The sequence below is a fragment of the Thermobia domestica genome, chromosome 9 (genome assembly GCF_964235325.1).
Source record: "Thermobia domestica chromosome 9, izTheDome1.hap1.1, whole genome shotgun sequence".
NCBI lineage: Eukaryota > Metazoa > Arthropoda > Insecta > Zygentoma > Lepismatidae > Thermobia > Thermobia domestica.
Window position 1 is genome coordinate 79,947,560 of NC_137462.1, and position 23,531 is coordinate 79,971,090.

General features: G+C 35.6%; 1 long non-coding RNA gene across 1 annotated transcript in view; it reads left to right on the forward strand.

The window, feature by feature from the left end:
• Window positions 1–1,345: 1,345 nt before the first annotated feature.
• LOC145694032 (uncharacterized) overlaps window positions 1,346–23,531 on the forward strand; it is a 75,859-nt gene continuing 53,673 nt past the window's right edge. Inside the window, exon 1 of the long non-coding RNA XR_014132894.1 lies at window positions 1,346–1,471. This is a non-coding gene — a long non-coding RNA (uncharacterized LOC145694032). The remainder of the gene's footprint in view (window positions 1,472–23,531) is intronic.

The following is a 23,531-nucleotide window of genomic DNA, read 5'->3' on the forward strand; positions in this document are numbered from 1 at the left end:
ATTTTAAGCTTCGAATTCTTCGACAGAATTTGCGACAACAAAAGATTTGAACATAATAATAACATGAGTAAAATATAATAATATCAAAATTTCACAACATCTTTGTAGCATTTACAAATAATTGGCTAATATCTAAAATAGCAACATTAGTATCACATAAGCATAATGAAATATTATAATACCTAGTATAGACATGTAACATAAACAACGAAGTCTTTCTACGATAAAGCATAGGAATGGTATCTAGAAGAGACGAGACAAAACTTCATACACTCTCGATCCTGTCTCAATTAACAAATTTTAATCTGAATCTCTCTCATCTCGTCTCATTCTTGGTTTTACTTCGATCAACAGATAGTCTCGATCTTGGGGGCCAGGTCTCGATCTTGTCTTGATTGTCTCGAAATAAATTGTGTGACTGAAATTGTAGTGTCATCTTACAAGCTGTTGTTTCATCTTTTTATTTTTTTTTCTCACTTCATTTTTGATTGGAAACTTACTATGAGCCGCTTAACCCTTCATAACTTAGTGGCTAACGTTCGTGCTTTCTATGTGTATGTTCACGGATTTGTCCACAGTGAATATATCAAGACTTGGATAAAACCAGACTAATCAAACACATCACACTTTAATCAATAGATCTTGTCTTATATAGCCTCAGTACTAAAGTTTATTTCCTCTCTGTTGAATCATTATTATTCAATTTCACATAACAGATATCGCAAAAGTTTGCAGCAAGAGTGCACTTAACTGAACCGAAATTCAAATTTTACGATTTTTCATTTATTACCCGTTAGAACCACAGAAAATCAACTCGTTATCTTTACAAATATTGGTAGATGACTATTGCAGTATGTTTTGTTTCAAATGGATGAAATGCTTTATTATCATTACATGTCTATGAGTTTAGTTGAGACTTTATAACACATCTTACTGCAAATGTATGGTCTAACAGCAACAGAATTCATCTTTACTATTCATGGTCTCGGGCTGGGTCCCAAATGAGTTAAATGCAAACTCCGGTGTCTCGCACAGTTCGGACAGCTTGACCCAGAATGGCCTTTTGTCAAATCTCCCACCACTCCCTCCTTCCACACATACACACACATATATAAAGGAAAACAAGATTCGCAGAGTGAAGCCAGTGACAGAAGTTTTATCATCCTTCTTATCACTCTTGAGCTAAATTGCATAACAAACATCATAAACATCCACAAAAAAAGTGAATATAGTATCGGAATTTCCTTACGAGTCCGCTAAGGTTATCATTTTTTTTTTTTTCAAGTAAGGGAGACTGCCGACCTTAGGCTATTGTGAATGAATAAAACATTATTTGATTTCAAACATTTTATTACACAGAACAGTTGCACAAGTAACTTAGATAGTATGATTGCAGAGTACTCAGAGATTGCAGAAAATCTCAAGGTGTTTTGATGTCTCTAAAAGAGAAATATCTACGTAGGAAAAGAAAGTAAGTAGCAGTATCATGTGTACATCACCTGAAGAAGTTTGGTTTCTTTATCGTAATATTTTTTAAAGATTAATTTTGGAACCAGAAGGATACTAGATATCTACCACTTCTTGTTTCAGTAGAGATATGAAAAGTGGAGAGGGACGCTTAATCGATTGCAGAAAAACCGGTTCACGTTATCTATTACCGCTTTTACTCTATAGTGACCAACGTGAAAACCGGAAATGATTGATTTCTACTACTTCCGGTGAATAGATCGCGCCCATCAACGAGGTCGGTTCTTAAGGCCTGACCCTGTACAAACTGGCCAAAATTGATGGGGCTATCAACTAATTTCTGAGTTTCTATCTCCCGAACGTGCAGATACATGGACGGATTAAATACATAAAATAGTTTTGGTAAACCAAACTCTTTAAAAAGCAACATAAATTTCAAGAATTGAGATTTACCTGCATTTAGTGGGTTGAATTTGGCATTTGCTGCCATTTTTGTTTGTTTGTTTGTTTCTTTAATACGGGGACATGGGATCCAAAATTAATTCACCTCAAGAGATAGGATAAAGTTTAAAAATTGTGTCAAATATGGAAATTTTCAAATAATTCAGGAAAACGGGCAAACGTACGAGTCACTAGAAAATTAATATTTTGTGACGCCCTGTATAGTCCTTCAACGACTCCTAGTGAGGATTGCTAATCATTATTTGGATAACAATTTATTTTTCATCATGAAGAAGGAGTGGAGGGCAGCGCGAAGCTCCGTTATCCTTCCAGGATTGCAGAAAAATTCAGCACAGTACTATTAGCTCAACGTCTGACAAGTGAAAAGTTTAAGATTGTAGTAGAATTTTTCTAACAATGTTTTATCCGGTAACTTTCGGGATACAGTGTAATTTCAATTATCTGAACTCCATTTGTCAAATATCTGGATCGATGACAGAAAATAAAAATGCCATTTTCAAACAAAAAGAAAAAAAAAAGTATTGAAATGTGAACTGTATCTATTCGTTTGTAAAAATATAATTTCTATTTAAACCAACGTTAAAATTTATATTTAATTGAAATTTTCTTTATTTTCTCTCTAACCTTTCACAGTAAAAGTGAACTTATTGTCCACTGAGACTATCTTTTTATTAAACAATCGGATTTTAGAGAATTTCAAATCTCAGAATATAACTCTTACTATCATTATTTACCTAATTATACGAATAACGCACATAATTCATTAATCCGAATAATTGAAGTTTCAATGTATTGCTCCAAATAACGGTGCTAACTTTCCAAAATTTATGTGGATGCATATCAATGGCGGGATGTGTTAGCCCATATATTTTCAGGAAAGTCTCGATATTTGATTGATTTATTTTTAGTTTAAATCTTTTATGAACACTGTCATAAAGGGCTGTACGATGATAAAGTAAAAATATGCCGGTACTATAAGGATAAGTTGGGGCCGCCGTAGCTCAGTCGGTAACTAGTTAACGGCTGACTTAAATGCAAGAGAAACGGGTTCAAAACCCTGGTCCAAACTAAAAATCTTGTGGGTGCGGCGCACCCGTAAGATTGTTTGTGTGGGTACTGGAGTCCCTGAACACCCACGTAGTCGGTGGGCATGGCTTAAAATTCTCTAAGTTATGATAATTTTGCACTGTTTAATCATCTGATGATAAGTTATCTTTTAGAACATACTTAATTGGTTCATATTATGTTTGCTATCCTAAATAACCTAAACTAGGAATACAAATTACTGAAGAAGGCAATGTTTATTTATTTATTTAAAAAATAATAACTTTGTAAGTTTCGCCCACTACGTGAACATATTGGCTTTATCAGACACTGTCTTATCAATGCCATTTCAACAGTGCTTATGAAGCCAATATGTTCAGATAGTTGGCGAAACTGTTACACAGTTATTATTTTTTAATAAATAAATAAATAAATAAACGTTGCCTTGTTCAGTGATTTGTATTTTTAGTTTAAGAACATACTTCTCTTGGTATTAAAGCCTGTGACAAACATCTTAGCATTTCAACTAAACGAATAAAACGCAAGCTCTGGCGCGACGTTGCCAACTGGTAAAGGGGTGTGGCTATAGCTAAGTAGACAAACTACAGCGCGATTAGGTGGCAGGAATCGACGTGGATGTGTACAACATAAACGTGGCAATACCGCTGGCCTCTCATTTGCTAGCAGCATTTAAAGGAAACATGGAGCGCCGCCCTCAAATGCCAAGATGTTTGTCACGCCGTTTAAGTCCTAGTCACAACTATTAATGACATGCGTATACTGTACTGTTATCGACATGCGAAATATGACGAAATTTTTATGCACGTTCATTAAAACAAAAAGGTAAGATAATCAGGTTGAAATAGTATAGTAAAACCTGTCCTTCGCGAAATCGAACGTGATCTGCTAAAATTCCGTTAAGGGTAGTAGAAATGTATATAGGTATGTGTATATATATTATAATTTCCGGTTAATAAAGGTAGACATATGCAAATAAATATACATACACATACCCATACCTCTATATATAAATACAGTGGCGGATCCAGGATATGAGGAAGGGAGGGGCTAAATCATAGTTTGCAGCTTTATCCAGTGTAAAGCAGGATTCAAGCTCATTTTATCCAGTGTATACCTGAGCGTCAAGGAGGGCTATAGCCCCCTAGGATCCGCCACTATATATATATATATACAGGGTGACCCAAAAGTAGGTATACAGTCACGTACGGATCAACTCATTGCTTTTTATTTCATTTCTTATTGCTATTCATAAGGTAGACTTAGTTTCTTTATTATTTGTTCTTAATATCTTGGTACTTATATCTTAAGCTCGGAACAGCCGAAACAAATAAACCTATAAGCTAGAATGTTATACTTGATCAATGCAGGGGTGTACCTACTTTTGGGCCACCCTGTATGCTCTAAGTGTCTTATTCAATTTACAATGTAATATTACTAGTATGAATTAATACACGCAAAACATACAATGAACAGGGAAAAAATAGTGTACACATGTTAACTTTATTTTATAATAATGAAGGAGAAGTTTCTACATGCATCTCTGCTTGGTTGCTCGACTTTTCATGAACAGTTTAGCCTAAGAAACCACACTAAGAACATCAATGTCATTTCAACGAAAGACAAATTGTTGCAGTTGCATCAAACTGTTGCCAGCATCCTAATAAGTCTTTAGCCTATACTCTTCTTTCAACTCAATGTCATTTTCCTCTTCTTCAGCGCTTTGTTTTCTCTTTTCAGATTTTCTTTACTGCTTTGCACATCATGTCTGTTTCGCTGACAACGTCGTGTATTGTATATCCCTGCTCTCTAATAGACCGTCTAAAAACTCTCCTTTCTGAAACTTGAAATTTTCCGTTAAAAGGATCATTATGATTTCCGTTGTCTGCATAACATTGTTTCCGTTTCATGAAGAGAATTTAGCGCGAGTTTCAACCCTAATTCCATGGGATCGAAAAATAATTTCATTTAAGGCAAATTTCCATTTAATAAGAGATCCGTTGAAGGTATGTTTCACTGTAGTATGTAGCACTTTGAGCAAGAAATTGATTTTTATTCTGGACAAATTTGTCTCTGAATTACGCATCTGAGCAGGAAAGACATTAGTAGTCTTTCGTAACTTCCGTTCTATATTGATGTAGTTATTAAATTACTTCTTCCAAATAAAAAAAAAGAAACTAGGTTCTTACAGTCCATAGCGAGTATATATAATATTTTCAAAGTCTTCCCTTTGTAAGATGAACGTACAAGTCGTGAACTTCATGAATTCATGTTGGCTTCATTAGTTATTTCCGTTCTTCCTAAACTGGACCTCTTGTCTCTTTGGAACCTCTTTATTTTGTTTCCTTTGAGAACTTTAGTGCAAAAATTCATAGTTTTAACTCCGTACATATAGTAGTCATTTCCGTTCTTATAATAGAAAGATTCAGTAAACAGATTCTCTGGGAATTGGTGAAAATGCGATAAAAATTTTGAGAGAAATGGAAGTTATAAGTAGTTACGATGCCATAATTTGGCTAGTTCCTGTGAAGGCGATGAGGTGTGTCTCTCTGTTCCTCGCTTTTTTTTATTGTGGATTTTCCCCTACTCATTTTCTTCTTTCTTAACCACTGAGCCGCACACCCAAAGAGAAAATGTCACTTCTCCAATCGAATGTGTATATCCCCCTTAATAGTTTCAACTCCCCATGTCAGGGATGTACTTGCAACGAAAGTGATGATTTTGTAAAAATTAGAACTGTTATCTAAAACTCTGTTAGTCCTATTTCCCTCTTTACGCTTCTTCTTCTTCTTCTTCTTCTTCTTCTTCTTCTTCAAACTATCATGTTATCGTTGTCCAGTTTCTAAACATCAGAATAACTTAACTGAAATTAAACACTTATAGGCACGTTGATTGAGCTTTTCGCAAATAGTCCTTGGAACTACTCCATTGAGCTTCAATTTTATTATTCTCAATACGTCGTCGGCAATTCAAAACCTGCTATGTGCATTTTTATAAATTTTTCAGGAGAAACGAAAAACAGTAGCCTGGTTAGATTTATCGCTTTATAAAAATAATGTTATCAGTAATATTAGATGCTGCACGTAACTTGATACCTTCTCAAGTAACAATAAATTAGAGAGTCTAAAAGAGTCTAAAAACTGCACCAGATAGTACTATTATCTCGAAATGATCAAAAATGTCACATAGTAGGTTTTGAATTGCCGACGACGAATAGTGAGTTATTCATACACTATCTTGGACTAAAGACTTCTTTTAGTCATCTTCAATAAAATGCATGACAGATGGCGCTGATACAGTAGTAGGCCCTTTTTCAGAAATTGTAGGCCCTTATCAGATTATTCCTATTATTTTTTTTCAAGTAAAGATGTGGAAAATGGTAGAGTCTTCTGAAAAAAACAAACCACCATATCACTTGTAGAAAGTTCACACGCTTGGATAAATTCCTAATTGCGTTTTGTGCTTTTTAAAACTAATTTGAGGATTCGGAACCCAATGAAAGTAATTTTTGAATATATCCGTCTACGTGGTCACGGGAAAAATGACTTCAAATTTGGAATATTTAAAGAACCGCTTATGTCAATGGCAAAAGATCCCAAACTTGAATACATTACTGATGCACTTTGTTTAATACTAATTTGAGACAGGAGCGGATCCAGGGGGGGATCAGGGCGATCGCCCCCCCCCAGAAGAGGAAGCTTTCTTATTTTATATATATAAATAAAACCGATCCCAAAGTTTGGAGCCCTTAAAAGTAGCAGTAAGACAATCCACCGTCCCCCAGAAGTCGGTCCTGGATCCGCCCCTGGAATCCATATGAACTATTTTAAAACGTTCGCGTTCATGGAGTGCCTAGAAAATGATCTTAAATTTGGGATAAATATCAATGTCAAAATGGTTAGATTGTAATTTTCTTGGTAATGATGACAGGCAAATAAGAACTCCAATGAATTTGCAGATAACACTACTTCATAAGTCCAGCGCCATTTGTATTAGTGGTGGGTACAAAAACGGCTTTTTAGAAGACTCTAAGCCTGTTTTTGAAAACCTTCGAAAAGCTGTTTTTTCGAAACCGGTTCCACTTTCTATCAAAAACTAGGTTCAGTTTTAAAACCGGTTAGATTTTCTAAAAAAACAAAGCGTTTTTTCTTTCTCGTTAACTTGTTTGAAAGTGAATAGAACAAGAACAACAGAAATTACCGGATTCGACGAAAATCACCGACAGTGGTTTCATAAAAAAAATATTGGAGATAAATGAAATCTGTTTCGGTGAAAAACTTGAAAGTTTCATTTATTATTATTATTATTATTATTATTATTATTATTATTATTATTATTATTATTATTATTATTATTATTATTATTATTATTATTATTATTATTATTGCTATTAAATAAAATCTTAGCCAGCTTCGGTAAAAGATCGAACCGATTTTGGAGACAACTGAAATTTCGTTTTTTCTAGAATCCAGTTTTCGGTTTTTATAAGACAGGTTTTGCCAATCGCGCATATTGTCAACACTTCTTTAGTCCATTCTCCACATCGTCTCCTTTCCTACTTTTCTCTGCATGTTTCTCTTTGCCGTTTCTTCTGTCATAGAAGGGTGCTCCAGCGTGACATATTTCTAGCTGGATATTACTGATATTGAATGTTGTTACTATGACGCGATTGTTTGATGACTTTACCAGTGGAAATGTGTTAGAAAACTTTGTTTTACATTATACGTAGTACATCTATCGCAGTTCTATCGTAGTTTCAATACCATATTATTACAAACAGCAGAAAAATATGTGCGTTTTGTTTTGGTATCACTGTTAAAAGAACACAAACCGTAATACATAGAATCTGTTATTTAACGGCGTAATTTTTGTAAGTATAGAACATAAATATATAAATAAATAATATTTTCCAAGGACTTAAAAATTATCCTTCACTATTGTTAATAACGACATAATTCTAAGGGTCATAAAAATATATTTTTTCTCGAAAATTATGGATGAGAATTTACCATGAAACATGTCCTTTAATTCAGCTTGATGTTTCTTATCGATTGGTATGTACCTAATTATTTTGGATGATATTATAATTAACCTTTTTAGGACGAATAGGGATTTCAAGAAAATCGTAGACCTTTACGTTGCCGGCCCTAGTACCCCTTCCAATTGTCACAGGGACAAGAACAGTACCTCGTTGTAAAGCTTATCGAACACAGGTTTTAACGAGCTAATGGGACCCCTGTCAAATGCGTAAAAGAAGAAAAAGAAGAATATTTTTAAAAATGAGATTTTTTTGTTTTCGGAAATTTGTGAGAGGTTGGCAACATTGTTACTTGACGTACGCAGGAAAAAATATTTTCACGAGTACGCCAGATATTGGGTACAATCATGTAAAAAGAAGAACGGCGAAAGTTCAATACCAAGTACCGAACGTGTTTCTTACGAGAATCATCCTGTACAAATTTTTCGAAATATATTTTGTCCTACTCTGACGTTGGCACCCCTAGCGACGCCCCTAATTGCCACAGAAATATGAACCATACCTCGTTGGAAATCTTATGGGGCATATATTCCAACGATGTAATTTTTGTACCCTCCGTGCCCAAGCCGTGCCGAACCGGTCTAAAAGAAGAAGAGGAAGAAAATCATTTTAAAAAAATACATTTTTTCGAAGTTTGTGGGACTATAACAACACTGTTATTTGTCGTACGCAAGAAAAAAGTGCTCACATATACGCCAGACATTGGTGACCATCGTACAAAAAATGAAGGGCGTCTTACGACGGACTAAAAAATTCGGAACATCGTACCTACGTGAACCATCCTGTATATAGGGTGACCAGATTTTTTTTAAATCCAAAAGAGTATATAAAAAAAATTGACTAAGTATGAAGACAAGATGAATTACAGTGTTTTATCCAATGCGCATGCAAATGAGTCAAATACTTAAAACAGTTTTACTCGCCATCATTCATACTTCTGCGACGATCTTGCTTTCTTGAGTAAGTAATGTCATACTTTATTGCCAGTCTAAACTCTTCGCAGGTCATGCTTACATTGAACTTCACTTTCATAACTTGTTCCAGTGTCGACACTATGAGTTGACTTTTTTCCTCGCTCCAGTAAGTGTTAATAGCACTGAAGAACTTCTCACAATCAACATTAGTGCCCGGTAAAGTAAACATGAATTGCACGAGTGGCACAATCACTTTTAAATTTGACCCAGCCCGCACTAAATCTTTGTACACTATTTTCAATTTGCCCATCATTGTCTCTTTTCTCTCCCCATTCTTCAAGGTGTTCTTTAACACATCTGGATATTGCACAGTAAGTGTCAAAAATATCATTATCATTGAATTCCAACGAACTGTCTACACGTTTTGCCTGCTAATAGAAATATGCAAACGACTCCTGAAATTCTTCATAGGTAACTGATGTGTCAAGTAGTAAATGTTTCATCTTGTTTACTTCTCCGAAGAAACATTGTGACCACGTCTCTAAGTATGTTATCACTTCAAACTAAAACCTTCTTGACACTGAGTAGGCATATTCCTCTTTTATATTCCCTTCTTTTACAAGCCTCGTAAGTACATTTCTAGCAGAAAACGGAAAAAAAGTTTTGTTCAATTCTATCTTTGCATTTCCTCAGAAGTTCAAAATATGCATCAGAAACTTCAGTCGCTGTTATATCCTCCCTCTCAATTTTTGTAATTGTTTCAGTGAACAAGATTAGCTGAGTATGCAGGAAATACAACCACAACTCACTTGTTTCGTCTCGAAAGAAATTGACTATTGGAGCATTTTAATCACTCAAAAAGTCCCCCGTAAGTGGTTCATACTGACGTATATTTTTTTCTACACACGGAAGCAGAGACAAGAATCTCGTCTTTGAGCGATACAAAAGACCCTCATAATAACAGCCAATGACTCACAAAAGTTTTTCAAATTTTTGTCCTTACAGTAAAAATACTGAAATGGTACTATATTTTAAAAACCAAATTCTCAATATCGATCGGTATTACTCTCGAACACGCCACAGAAATTCCATTGTGAGCCCCACACCCGATAGGCAAAACATTTTTCTTCAACCTGCACTCTAATTCGCTATGCACATTTCCTGTTGTTTTATTTTTTATACTTCCAAAATTTACTGGTGCATTATCAGCTACAAAACCGATTACCTTATTTTCCAAACAAAACTGACGTAATGTACCCATTAATACGTTCGACACAGTTTCCGAGATTTCATTTGATATGCTATGAATTTTTAGAAGACATGTTTTTACATTAAAGTATTGTCATCGTCCAAGTTTTTACAGGAAAACAAATGCGATTTTCAATGGGAAAATGCATTAAACGTTAAATGAAATTGAAAATAGCACAAAAGAGTATAATTCGATATTTTTGGGAAGAAAAAAGAGTATAGAGTATATGAACCTCGAAAAGAGTATAATACTCTTAAAAAGAGTATGTCTGGTCACCCTACTGTATATTTTTCGTTGGACTGTCGTCTACCCTGACATTGGCAGCCCTTGCGAAGCCCCTAATTGTCACAGAGATATGAGCCATACCTCATTGCAAAGCTCAAGTAACACATGTTCCAAGGTAACTTTTGTTCCCCCTTGCCTACGACAAATAACAGTGTTGCCATAGCCCCACAAACTTCGAAAAAGTTTATTTTTTCAACTTTTTTTGACTTTCTTCTTCTTCTTTTTATAGAAGTTGGGTACAAAGAGCACAAAAATTACCTCGTTGGAATCTGTGTCCCATAAGCTTTACAACGAGGTATGGCTTACGTCTCTGAAACAATTAGGGACAAGTTTTCCTCTCCCAAATGCTGAGGAGTCTATCTAATCAAGTGAAAAAAGAACTTCAGGCACTTTTGGATATTGATATTTGTAATTGTAATAATTACAATAGGGCTTATACTACTACTTGGCTTTCGAGACCTGTGAGTTTTTAGAGGAGCTAGCTACTGAAAAAAAAATACATTTTTGAATCGCTCTAATACGTATATAAAGTATTATATAAAAAAATTGAATGTGACTATGTGTGCCTGATCATTACGGTCAAATTGCAAAGTCAAATGAAATTACTTTTGGTATATAGTTAGGCCTTAATCCAAACTGGGATGTTATATTGCTTTCATTGTAATACATAATATCCTAAGGCGGTAGTAAGGATCCGAATTTTTGCGAAAAATAAAATGAGTATCTTGCAAGCCGTTAAACTTAAGGAGCTGAAATTCAGTGTATTAACTCTTTATTGACAATAAACAGAATGTGTCTAGCATTTTTTTTTAATTCTCCTTTATGGAGTGGGTCACTTTCTATATATGGAAAATTGTAGTGAGTTGGTTTGTAAAAATGATCGAAAACGATCGATATTAGTTAAGAAAAAAATCAGAAACAAAAAATACAGTGCTTTGCTTCATATATACATTGCTTTCTACTATAATAATTGCTGAAGCTTATGTTTATTATATGGTGCGCTTACAGCACAGGGCAATCAACCCATAAAGTTGTGAGAAAAATAGACATCAAATTTGTACTGTAAGCATAATTACACGGAAATTTTAAGTTTGGACCGTACGCATAATTATATGGAAAATTTTACTCTTATTTTTTCCCCTTTACGTTGGTCTACTTACCTTGATTTGGGACTTTCAAATTTCATCCCTTTTTCCACTAAAAAGTATCGATATTTCATCAAGGAAATAATTATATATGTTATATGCGAATATATTGTATATATAATATTATGATAATTTAATTGAAATTTATCGTAATTTGGCCCATAGCAAACAGCAGTGTGGTATTTGAAGGGGGAGAAGGAGAGAAATTTCCATTCACCTCTGAACACTTTCCAGGAACCTCGTTCCTTTCGCTTTCTATAGGGGGGGAGGAAACTTGGTAATGGGATCAAATCTTCATGTGTAATTACAAAAATTAAATTTATAAACAAATAAGAAATCATCAGTTTATCACTCTTTAATTGATAATTTATGCACAAGATTCCCTATCGAAGGTGTGGTAGATGAAGTTTATGTTCTCCATGAGTCGACATTGCCAACTAACATGGTCGATATGGAAAAGATGTATGGTGATAGAGAGATGATACTTCTTGCTGAGTATTTCAAAACTGACCGAGAAAAATCGTTATCAGACTTAAGTCTAACAAGCAGTTTGTCGATCGGGTAGAAGTGTTATGAATTTCTACGACAGAGTGCGAACGGGGATTTCCCCTTATGAATTTACAGATGACTGATATTAGAAATAGACTAAATGCTCAAACATTGTCTAACTTGTTGTTCATCAATGTTAATGGCCCACCGCTAGACAAGCTCAAAGTAGACGAGCTAGTTATTTCTTGGCTGAAGGATGGACATCATTCCGCTGCAGATGATTTACCACGAAAAAGTTCTGGAGGCTAACAGGAAATAAACCCGATTTCAGATTTGTTTTAAGGTGGAAAATTACGAGTTATGGAAGATGTATACTTGTATTACTAATGGCTTATTTGTGTTATTTAACTTTGTACCTAATTTTTTAATAAGTCTCTTCTTTGCGTTAGGTAAACTACTTTGAATAACTATTCATGATAATTGCAATAATGAATATTTGTAACTTAAATTTAACGTGGTGTTTTAGTGATTACACAAATTACAATTATGAGCATACTTTATGGAGATGCTCTTACAGAGGGTACTCGAGCACCTTTATACACTATGAAAAACTGATTTTTCAAGTCTTTTGTGAGAAAAATACAGTGAACTGAGAAACCATAACCTTTTCCATATTGTACAGGGGTATTTTCCTGTGAATAAAAGTTTCTTGTTGAATGCGTTCAGAAATTAACACTTGCAAGAATACTCTCTTGGTACAAATATATTTTAGGCACACACTAATTTCCCCCCACCTCGAAGTGCTTCAATTTCCTCACTGACAAACACTTTACCATTTGATATTGTAAAGGTCAGATCCACCGTTATTGCAACAGAGTGGCGCTTGAGCGATTGACTAGAAATTCAAACTCCGATCAGTGACAATTTGACAGTCTTGTTTTATTACAAGTGTAAACTCTTTAGTCAGTACAGAAGAGGCCATGGATCGTGTTCAGAGTTGATGACGATGGATTTTGGTGAGTCAGAGTAGGTCACAGTGGATGAGAGTGATTTATGGTGGGTGGTGGGTCACGGTGGGTCAGAGTGGGTCACGGTGGGTGGTGGGTCAGAGTGGGTCATGGTGGGTTGTGGGTCAAGTTTTCATTGACCCACGCCAACTCTGTGCGGGACCCCCGATGTGAATGAAATTCACATCGTTGGAAGTTCCGTCCTTCCTAAAGAGATAGACACCTAAATCATCTCTCTAGTGTAACACTGGGGGTTCCGGTATTGGAAGCCAAGTTTTGTAATGATAATGTTATTGTCTCGGGCGCTAAGTTTTGCAACGATTGAAAATAACTAATAATTAAAGGAAAATTTCTGCTCGGGCTGCCAAATAGAATTACTGCGTGATATTACGAATAAGCAGATCTTACGTATTTGGGCGACGAAGAATATGAAACGTATTGTTTTCGGAATTCGATTCCTTATCTCTAATTTGCATATTTAATCTGAACTAGAATGAATAATTAAGGCACTCACGGATGAGCCTAATATGCATCAGAGAAATGAATACCTGACCTTGTACTTGAAAAGTGAATGGTATTGATGAGCGACAACTCATCTGCCTATTACACAAATAAAAAAAATGAATGAGAGTTTGGAGAATTGAAGTTGACTCCACGGGGCTCGAACTTCAGTTCTCCAAGGTAAAGATACAGTTTTGCTAAGATGGTTTGGAATAAAAAAAAAATGATATATATAACGAAAGATGACCTAAGTCTAATCGATCCTGTTTTCCCCATAACGGTGTCTCCAAGGCGCTAGGAAAACAGGTGCGTAGTTAATAGTTAAGTGATTTAAACATGCGGAGCAAAAATCTCACAAGCTGCAAAGCTGAAAGAAAGATTTTTCGCTAATGGCTTGTTCAGTTGGCTACACTGACTATCACCCTGTCACCGAAGTGTGTGGAGATAGCAAAAATAGTTAAAAAAGCAACAAACAAGGAAAGTTCAATTTAAAGTTTTAAAAAAAATGAGTTAATTTAGATAAAAAATTCTGATGGTCAATGTAACCGTGCTTCAACTTTTTCAGTTCTTCTAGGTATGCTAATACCGGTTAAAGAAATAGGCATATCTTTGAAATAATAACCACATAAATGCTTTGGTTCTAACGTCAAATAGACTTTTAATAAATTTAACGAGGAATAAGGTGATATCTACAAAAATCAACAAGAAAATTAATTTGGATTTACAAAAAAAATGAATTAATTGACTTTACTGAAAATGAATCAGACTTTTGACTGTTTTGACCAAATAATATGATTTCTGTTAACACATTCTTCACTGTACAACGTAATATTCAAATTATTTTATCTTGACTGTAAAATTTAGCAACAATTTATTTCTACTCAACTAAACTGACGATATTCGATTCTTTATAATTACCATGACGTAGTTATACAAACAAAAATTTCTATTAAACTGAATATTAATTAGCAAAATGATTTATTGTTTTCCTCCCAGACATAAACGACTATTAAGTAATTCGCCCACAGTTACTACCTCTTTTTATTAATAAAAGAAATGGAAATAAGTTTAAGAATCGGATTGCGGAATGAAAGAATTAATGATTTAGGTTGCTTGCAAGACTTACTGGAGAAATAGTTTAGAAGCGATAGTATGCTTTTGAGAAAATTTAGTGCACTGTTTCTAATGAACGCTAATGAATTTTCAATATTAAAAGATTTGCATAAACAAAACATAGCTTTGTACACATACTATATCAGTTGGTAAATAATACAATTCACAATAAAAATCGTTACACAACACTAACTACACAAATATTTCATATTCAAGTACACTACACAGAAATATATATATATATATATATATATATATATATATATATATATATATATATATATATATATATATATATAGTACTACCATTATTATAGTTTGGCCAATTGATCAAAATAATTATATTGTCGACGCTTGCTGATTTTCTCTCTGATTCCTTATTTTGCGAATACACGTTTCTCCATAGCTATGGACCCTATCTGCGTTCGTTGCTCAGATAGGTACCTCCGAAGGGATTTACTCGAGTATCTTAAATTTGTTTACCTTATTTACGAGACTCTAACGATATTACGGGATAAGAATGTTTACACTTATTTGTCTGAAACTTACTCAACATAGCACGTCTTTGGAAGCTTTATATTGATTGTTTCTTTTAAGAATGAGTATAATAAAAATTGACAAGTTACAATAAAATCATATTAAGCCTGTTTACCGCTCTGACACATATTTCCCTAACACAACCTATACAACTGTTAAAATTTGAAAAACTAGACTTTGACGCTAAATCATAGTTTACTCAAAACAGAAATTACATTACATTCACACATCTTAAACGCGATTTATGTTTAAAAGAGAAATAATTCATACTTGATATAAATAAATACTGGATTGCATATAAATGATTATAATGACGGCTTCAAGGATCTAAATATTGACACATTACGATTACAAATAAATGCATGATTGAAGATCAAATCAATGTATACAAATTTCACTAGTAAAATAATCAAAAATTTTATGGTACTTATTCAAGAATGAAATTAACAGTTCCTATATCAGTGAATTAATTTTGGAAATGCAACCAAGGCATTAGGCTATATGTTTACTTCTTTTAAAAAGAATTTTAAAAAAATGCTCTAAATGTTTACGGACAGTTCCGTATGAATAAACAATGTCCCGAAGTTTCTAGAAAAAGGTGAGTATGGAGATCACGAATCACGGAAATATTGGCCATAGTCCTTCTTCAAAAGCGAAAATAACAGAATACTTTGTCCTACCTTAATAAGTCCTTTCGCTTATATTTCCACACTTCAGAAGAAAACTGCACTGTACTTAACTGACCGTCACAATGCTTCCTAATGTCCCTTCTCAGACCCCGCTTTCCTCTGGATTCAACTCCCGGAGAAGAGGTCCTCGTTTGTCTGAAGCGTCTGGGTCTTCCTGTGGGAAGGCATCTGTCTCGAGTATCGGGGATCGAACCCGTGTCTCCGTCCTTCATCTCCATGTTGTTGAAATGCAACGATGCGTCACTTATCAAATCCATCTGCACTTAAATTTCACTCGCACAGTTTATATATATATCCGCCATACATCGCACTACTTTTCCTGTCTTTGCACTTTATGCGGGAAATCAACGTATATAGAATCACAGACTCACTTCAACATCACCATTTATGTAGCGTTACCGTAAGATGATAAGAATTATGTCTATCTGTCGATGTTTTAAATATTTGTATAAATAATCTTGTAACGACGAAGTTGCTGTGGATAACGCGTGATTTAAGTAGCTGGCTGCTAACGGGTGTTTAGCTAGCCATTTTTCTGAAATTTAAACACTTAAATATATATATATATATATATATGTATATATGAGTTGACGTATGCTTATGAATCGCGTGTTGGTGATGTTTTCACGATGAAGTGTCGACTTAGAGTAACCTCTCTTCCGTGTGGGAGTTCTCCCAGCTTTCTTTATTTTTTTTAAAAAAAAATAGACGCTTCATTCTTCTCTTTGTGAATTTTTAATTTCGGATTCTGATTCGCCGCTTTAAGTTCGTGACACCATTTCCCAAAAATCGGTTGATAATTTGGCTTGGGTTTCTAGCGTCTCTTCTGGGCTAGTACGTGATGTTAAAGAGTTTCATAAGCACTTGCGAAGATTGTAGATAAAAAATTTTGGTTCCTGTGTGTCTGTGACGTGATATTTTCGATATCGAGGTACTTAGGTAGTGCGACAGTATGGCTGGAGTAACAATAGCAAATTCCATTACCGTTTACTGGCGAGGTAGAAAACTGGGTGGTCTATTAGTGCGGTTACCGTCTTATGTTTTTTTTTCTTTCTGAAAAGCAGAGAAACTTCTTTACCTGGGACAAATGAAAGAGGTTGCTTGGTTGCTAAATGAAACAAAATAAAATTTTCCATGACTTTTTAAAATAAATTGAATTTACATATAAATATGTTTTAATTTGAATATAAGAACAATTAATTGAGTGTGTGAGCGTAATTGTCACAATACCCCCCTCCCAAGATGTAGCAAGTGCTGCAACAGAGTGAAGCACGGCTGCATCTAAGGAGAAGTAACATTTGATAAATATAAAAGTTCAAATTCTGACAAAAAGTACAAATACATGAAAATCCTAACCCTAATCTATGTTGAAGAAAATTTATAAATTCACCAAAAATCCGAACTTTAATGGTAAAATTTCGTTCAAGCTGAGAGAGATAATCTCAATCTAGATGAGAGGTCTCAGGTATTGAGTTGGTGGTCAGTTCAAGCTGCTGGACACAAGCTTATGAGGCATGTTTTAAATAATATGACCTTATTCTTAATTGTCTCTTGGAGTTCTTTATTTTCTCTGCGCGGGATACGACTTCTTATATTTCTTCCAAAGTGCTGGCTGCCCTAGGTAACGAAACAACAAAACAACAATATTATATAATTCTCAGCGTCTTGTATCATCGGGAAAGAGAGCATTGGTTACAGAGGGTGGCATGGAGCTTCAATTCCTCCATGTGCGAGGGCAAGGCCACTGCTCGCACTTTTGCTTTTATTCTTCGGCCATGATTCATCTTCAGTACCATAACTTTAAAATATAAGGAGAGTAAAATGATTAAGGCAAAGTTCCAAGTCGCGAACATCCACTTGTGGGAACTTGCAAACATCTTGGTGGATTTGTCATCTGCTCGCAGCTCGTAGCTCACTATTCTTTGGCTCGGCGCGTTTTCGCAGGTATCATCACCAAGGCGAAGGGGTGCGTTGAGTCTCTGCTCTAAACGCAAAACTCCACTTCAGAGAGCTCAAATCGGGAATCCATCTCTACCGATTGCTCCGTATACAGGCACTTCTTCGTGCATAACAAAAATTACATCTCCTGGGCCGGTTTCAATGTGGGTTGCGCACATTGGTGAACATCTTTTTCCAATCTTCCTCTGTAATTTTGATTGCCTCACATCCGATATCTGAAATAAGGTTAAAACAAATGCTGGTAAACAAATTCATTTCTGGGCATTATGCTTCCATATAGTACATATTCTTATTCTTTATGTTTAACTTCTAGGGTTAGCCGCTTGGATAAGAGATGCAGGTACATTCAACTGAGCTATGCCATAAAGAAAATTCTCTTATATTTCTTTCATCAGTTTCCTGCTAAGTTTTCTTTCTTCGCGCTACTACTTTATTCTTGACTTATACTTTTCTTGTAGTATCTTCTTGCAATTTTTCTTTACTTCTTGCCTACAATCATTGTATTTCTGTGCTTCCATTAGTTTTCATGCCATTGTGTATCTTAGTCTGTTTTCCAGTAAGCTGTCACGTAACCTCGACTCGAACCTGGACCGTTGAAGTCAGTTTTTAGTTTTCCTGCTGCTGCTCTGCCTGCAGGACCAGTGGGTTGGTAGCATTGATGCTGTCTGGGGTACTGCTACCTCTCCCTCGTGACCCACGATTGTTTCCGCTGATGTGACCTCTTCGCTCCGAGCTGTTCCCTCGATGCGTGGTCACTTGTCGGACTTGTCTCTCTTCATTTCTTGACCTGTCTCCTCTGTTTCTTTGATTGCGGCGGAAACGGTGCTGTGTGTGACCTCTTGTCGGTGCTCCTGTACTTCTCTCGCTGCCGGAACTGTCTTCATCAGTCCGCTGTGATGGCTGGTGAGTGTTGCGCAATCGATTGTCCTCTCTTCGATAAGGATGGTACCGTTGTCTTCTATTTCTGGAGTCCCTACATACGGTTTCCTCCGTTGACTGCCTACGCACATTCTGTACTCTCCGTTGGCCTGTCGTACCACTGTTATTCCTTTGGGCATTTCGGTCTCTCTGGAAACTCTCTATCCTGTCCAGCTCCTCGCTGTCCCAGAGGATCATTGACAGTTGCTCCGTATCCTCCAGCTGAACTCCGATGAGCTGCCTTTGGATACGTAAAGGTAACATGTTCTTCACGTTTGAGAGAACTTCCGCTTCTGACATAGAAGGACTTAGTTCCCGGAACGCCTTGACTTGCTCCCAAAAGAATTCACGCAGGGACTTACGTGAATCAGCCCTATAGCGTGTGTTTCTGAGGCGAGTGAGCTTTCGCTGAATAATGGCTTCGCTTTGGAAATTCCTCAGAAAGGCACGACGGAAGTCTTCAAAAGTTCTGAACTGTTGGATGTGATTGTCTATCCACATCTTTGCTGCTCCACGTAGGATACGTGGAATTATGTGGAGAAGTTCTTCCTGCGCTATTCCGTATAGCCTGCAGTCATCCAACAACCGCTCAAGGAAGGTTGATGGCAGTCCCACATCCGTATCTGGGTCAAACGATGGCAATTCATCTATTTTAGGAGCTCGAAGAAAACTTCTGCAGCTAGCGTGAGAGTCCACAGATCTTCCACTCTCCTGATTCCCTTGACTGAGGTCTTCTAAAATTGGATTTGAAACCGGAGGCGTCGGAGTCCTTCGAGGTGGTTCCATTCCTGAGAAAGCGGGTTGAGGTATGTTTCTTACTGCTTCCCCAACTCTCCTTTCTACCAACTCGGACATCTTCTCCGTTAGGGATGCTGTCAGTTGGTCCACCGTCTGCTGAATAGCTCCTGCTTTCTCCCGTTCGACATCTTGGATTTGCCGGAGTTCCTCAATCCTGGTGCTCTGATTAGTGAGGCTCTCTATTAGCTCCTCTTGTCGTACAGTCATGGAATGTTCAATATTCTCCATCCTTGTCTGCAGCTCTATCCTTTGTGCTTGGGTCTGCGTCTCCAAGTCCATCCGCATGCGCTGCATATCTTCTAGGACCTGTTCCTGCCTTTCCTCCATTTGCCTGACCATCCTCTCTTCCATTTGGCCAGCTTGTGCCGTGAGACGTTCTTCTGTCTCCTGCAACTGCCTGTGCTGCCGCTCTCTCTGTTCCTCCAGACTTTGGGAGATGGTGCGCTTGAAGTCCTCCAGCGCTTCCTTGTTTGACTTCTCGTGTTCGTCCAGCCTCCTGGCTTGCTCCTGTAGTTTCCTCGAGAGGTCTTCTGCCAAATGGTCTTGTTTTTCCATGAGCTTGTCAAGTTTTCTCTCTTGTTCTTCTCGGTCTTGTGCCAAATGGTCTTGTTTTTCCATGAGCTTGTCAAGTTTTCTATCTTGTTCTTCTCTGAATTCTTCGATTTTCTTCCTCTGTTCTTCTCTTAATTCTTCGTTTTTCTTGTTTTCTTCTTTTTGTTGTCTCATGAACTCATGTAACGCTGATAGAAGAGATTCCTGAAAATCGCCATTAGTGCTGTTCGGCCTGTGATGCTGTTGAATGTTGTCTCTACTTCCTTGAGTGACATCATTTTCCATAACTGGACTTGTATTCCTCTGGTCACCACATTCAGGACAATTTTGAGCCTCATCCGTGGGATCCAAATCCTGTTCCCATAGGTCACGTCCACACGTGCGACAACGTTGTGCTTCTTCCATTGCAGACATCCTGTTTCTTGGTCGTTGCCTCAAGGTAGATGGCCTCAACTGTGGCATCTGCAAGTAGACTTAAATAACTGGATTGTCAGGATAATTCTTATTAAAATTTGTCTAAAATTAATTCTAATTATCTGACCTATGCTGTCAATCACTCTAAATTTCGTACTCTAAGTTCACCTTAATACGCAAAAATATTACTATTTCATCAATGTAGCATGCCAAGCTACTTTATCACCACACGTTTTCCACAACAACTTAGTTCATTCTTTTTTTTTTTTTTTTTTTTGTTCACATGTATATTTATGTGTGTGTACAAATAGTGTATTAATTAACAGATAACATGTCTAAAACACAATAATATGTAAGTAATAAAATGCATGTGTAAATAAAAGTATTATATCTAACCTATTCTAAACATATATCTATATATGACTATATAATTATATTAATACTAATGTTATTCACTAGAAACACACTTAGCTAAATTTATGCATCAATATGCCAAGAATTTGCATGTTCACTTATATTAGTCGCTTACCTGGTGCATTACCTTTTTGTTTTCTTCTTTCCTTCTTTTCTTCTCTTTTTTTTTTTTTAAACAAACAAAATGGTGTATCTCCTTTCTCTTCCAATCAAACAAACCAATAAACAAACATGAGGTAAGAACAATTATTATTATTTACGCATGTGCTGAAATGAAATAAAATTGGTTGCGAGGGGGAGTAGAACGCTTAATCGTTCCCTACGGGTAATCTCGAAATAATGATTCTTTGAATACAAAGTTACCTAATTTCCTATCACGCTTCCCATTCTTAATTTTAGTATTACGGAATAGACTTGATTACTGTTTTCGTTCGCTGTTCGAAATTTACTATGTATGCTTCTCCAAACTAGATTTCCTACTTTTTTTTTTTTAACGCTTACTACGCTTTTCGGTCCTGAAATAAAATTAACTACGCATGTTGGTCCTTCAAATAAGATTAACTACGCATTCGGGTTCCTGTTCGGGAAGCCATTTCTTGTAACACTGGGGGTTCCGGTATTGGAAGCCAAGTTTTGTAATGATAATGTTATTGTCTCGGGCGCTAAGTTTTGCAACGATTGAAAATAACTAATAATTAAAGGAAAATTTCTGCTCGGGCTGCCAAATAGAATTACTGCGTGATATTACGAATAAGCAGATCTTACGTATTTGGGCGACGAAGAATATGAAACGTATTGTTTTCGGAATTCGATTCCTTATCTCTAATTTGCATATTTAATCTGAACTAGAATGAATAATTAAGGCACTCACGGATGAGCCTAATATGCATCAGAGAAATGAATACCTGACCTTGTACTTGAAAAGTGAATGGTATTGATGAGCGACAACTCATCTGCCTATTACACAAATAAAAAAAATGAATGAGAGTTTGGAGAATTGAAGTTGACTCCACGGGGCTCGAACTTCAGTTCTCCAAGGTAAAGATACAGTTTTGCTAAGATGGTTTGGAATAAAAAAAATGATATATATAACGAAAGATGACCTAAGTCTAATCGATCCTGTTTTCCCCATAACGGTGTCTCCAAGGCGCTAGGAAAACAGGTGCGTAGTTAATAGTTAAGTGATTTAAACATGCGGAGCAAAAATCTCACAAGCTGCAAAGCTGAAAGAAAGATTTTTCGCTAATGGCTTGTTCAGTTGGCTACACTGACTATCACCCTGTCACCGAAGTGTGTGGAGATAGCAAAAATAGTTAAAAAAGCAACAAACAAGGAAAGTTCAATTTAAAGTTTTAAAAAAAATGAGTTAATTTAGATAAAAAATTCTGATGGTCAATGTAACCGTGCTTCAACTTTTTCAGTTCTTCTAGGTATGCTAATACCGGTTAAAGAAATAGGCATATCTTTGAAATAATAACCACATAAATGCTTTGGTTCTAACGTCAAATAGACTTTTAATAAATTTAACGAGGAATAAGGTGATATCTACAAAAATCAACAAGAAAATTAATTTGGATTTACAAAAAAAAAATGAATTAATTGACTTTACTGAAAATGAATCAGACTTTTGACTGTTTTGACCAAATAATATGATTTCTGTTAACACATTCTTCACTGTACAACGTAATATTCAAATTATTTTATCTTGACTGTAAAATTTAGCAACAATTTATTTCTACTCAACTAAACTGACGATATTCGATTCTTTATAATTACCATGACGTAGTTATACAAACAAAAATTTCTATTAAACTGAATATTAATTAGCAAAATGATTTATTGTTTTCCTCCCAGACATAAACGACTATTAAGTAATTCGCCCACAGTTACTACCTCTTTTTATTAATAAAAGAAATGGAAATAAGTTTAAGAATCGGATTGCGGAATGAAAGAATTAATGATTTAGGTTGCTTGCAAGACTTACTGGAGAAATAGTTTAGAAGCGATAGTATGCTTTTGAGAAAATTTAGTGCACTGTTTCTAATGAACGCTAATGAATTTTCAATATTAAAAGATTTGCATAAACAAAACATAGCTTTGTACACATACTATATCAGTTGGTAAATAATACAATTCACAATAAAAATCGTTACACAACACTAACTACACAAATATTTCATATTCAAGTACACTACACAGAAATATATATATATATATATATATATATATATATATATATATATATATATATATATATATATATATATAGTACTACCATTATTATAGTTTGGCCAATTGATCAAAATAATTATATTGTCGACGCTTGCTGATTTTCTCACTGATTCCTTATTTTGCGAATACACGTTTCTCCATAGCTATGGACCCTATCTGCGTTCGTTGCTCAGATAGGTACCTCCGAAGGGATTTACTCGAGTATCTTAAATTTGTTTACCTTATTTACGAGACTCTAACGATATTACGGGATAAGAATGTTTACACTTATTTGTCTGAAACTTAC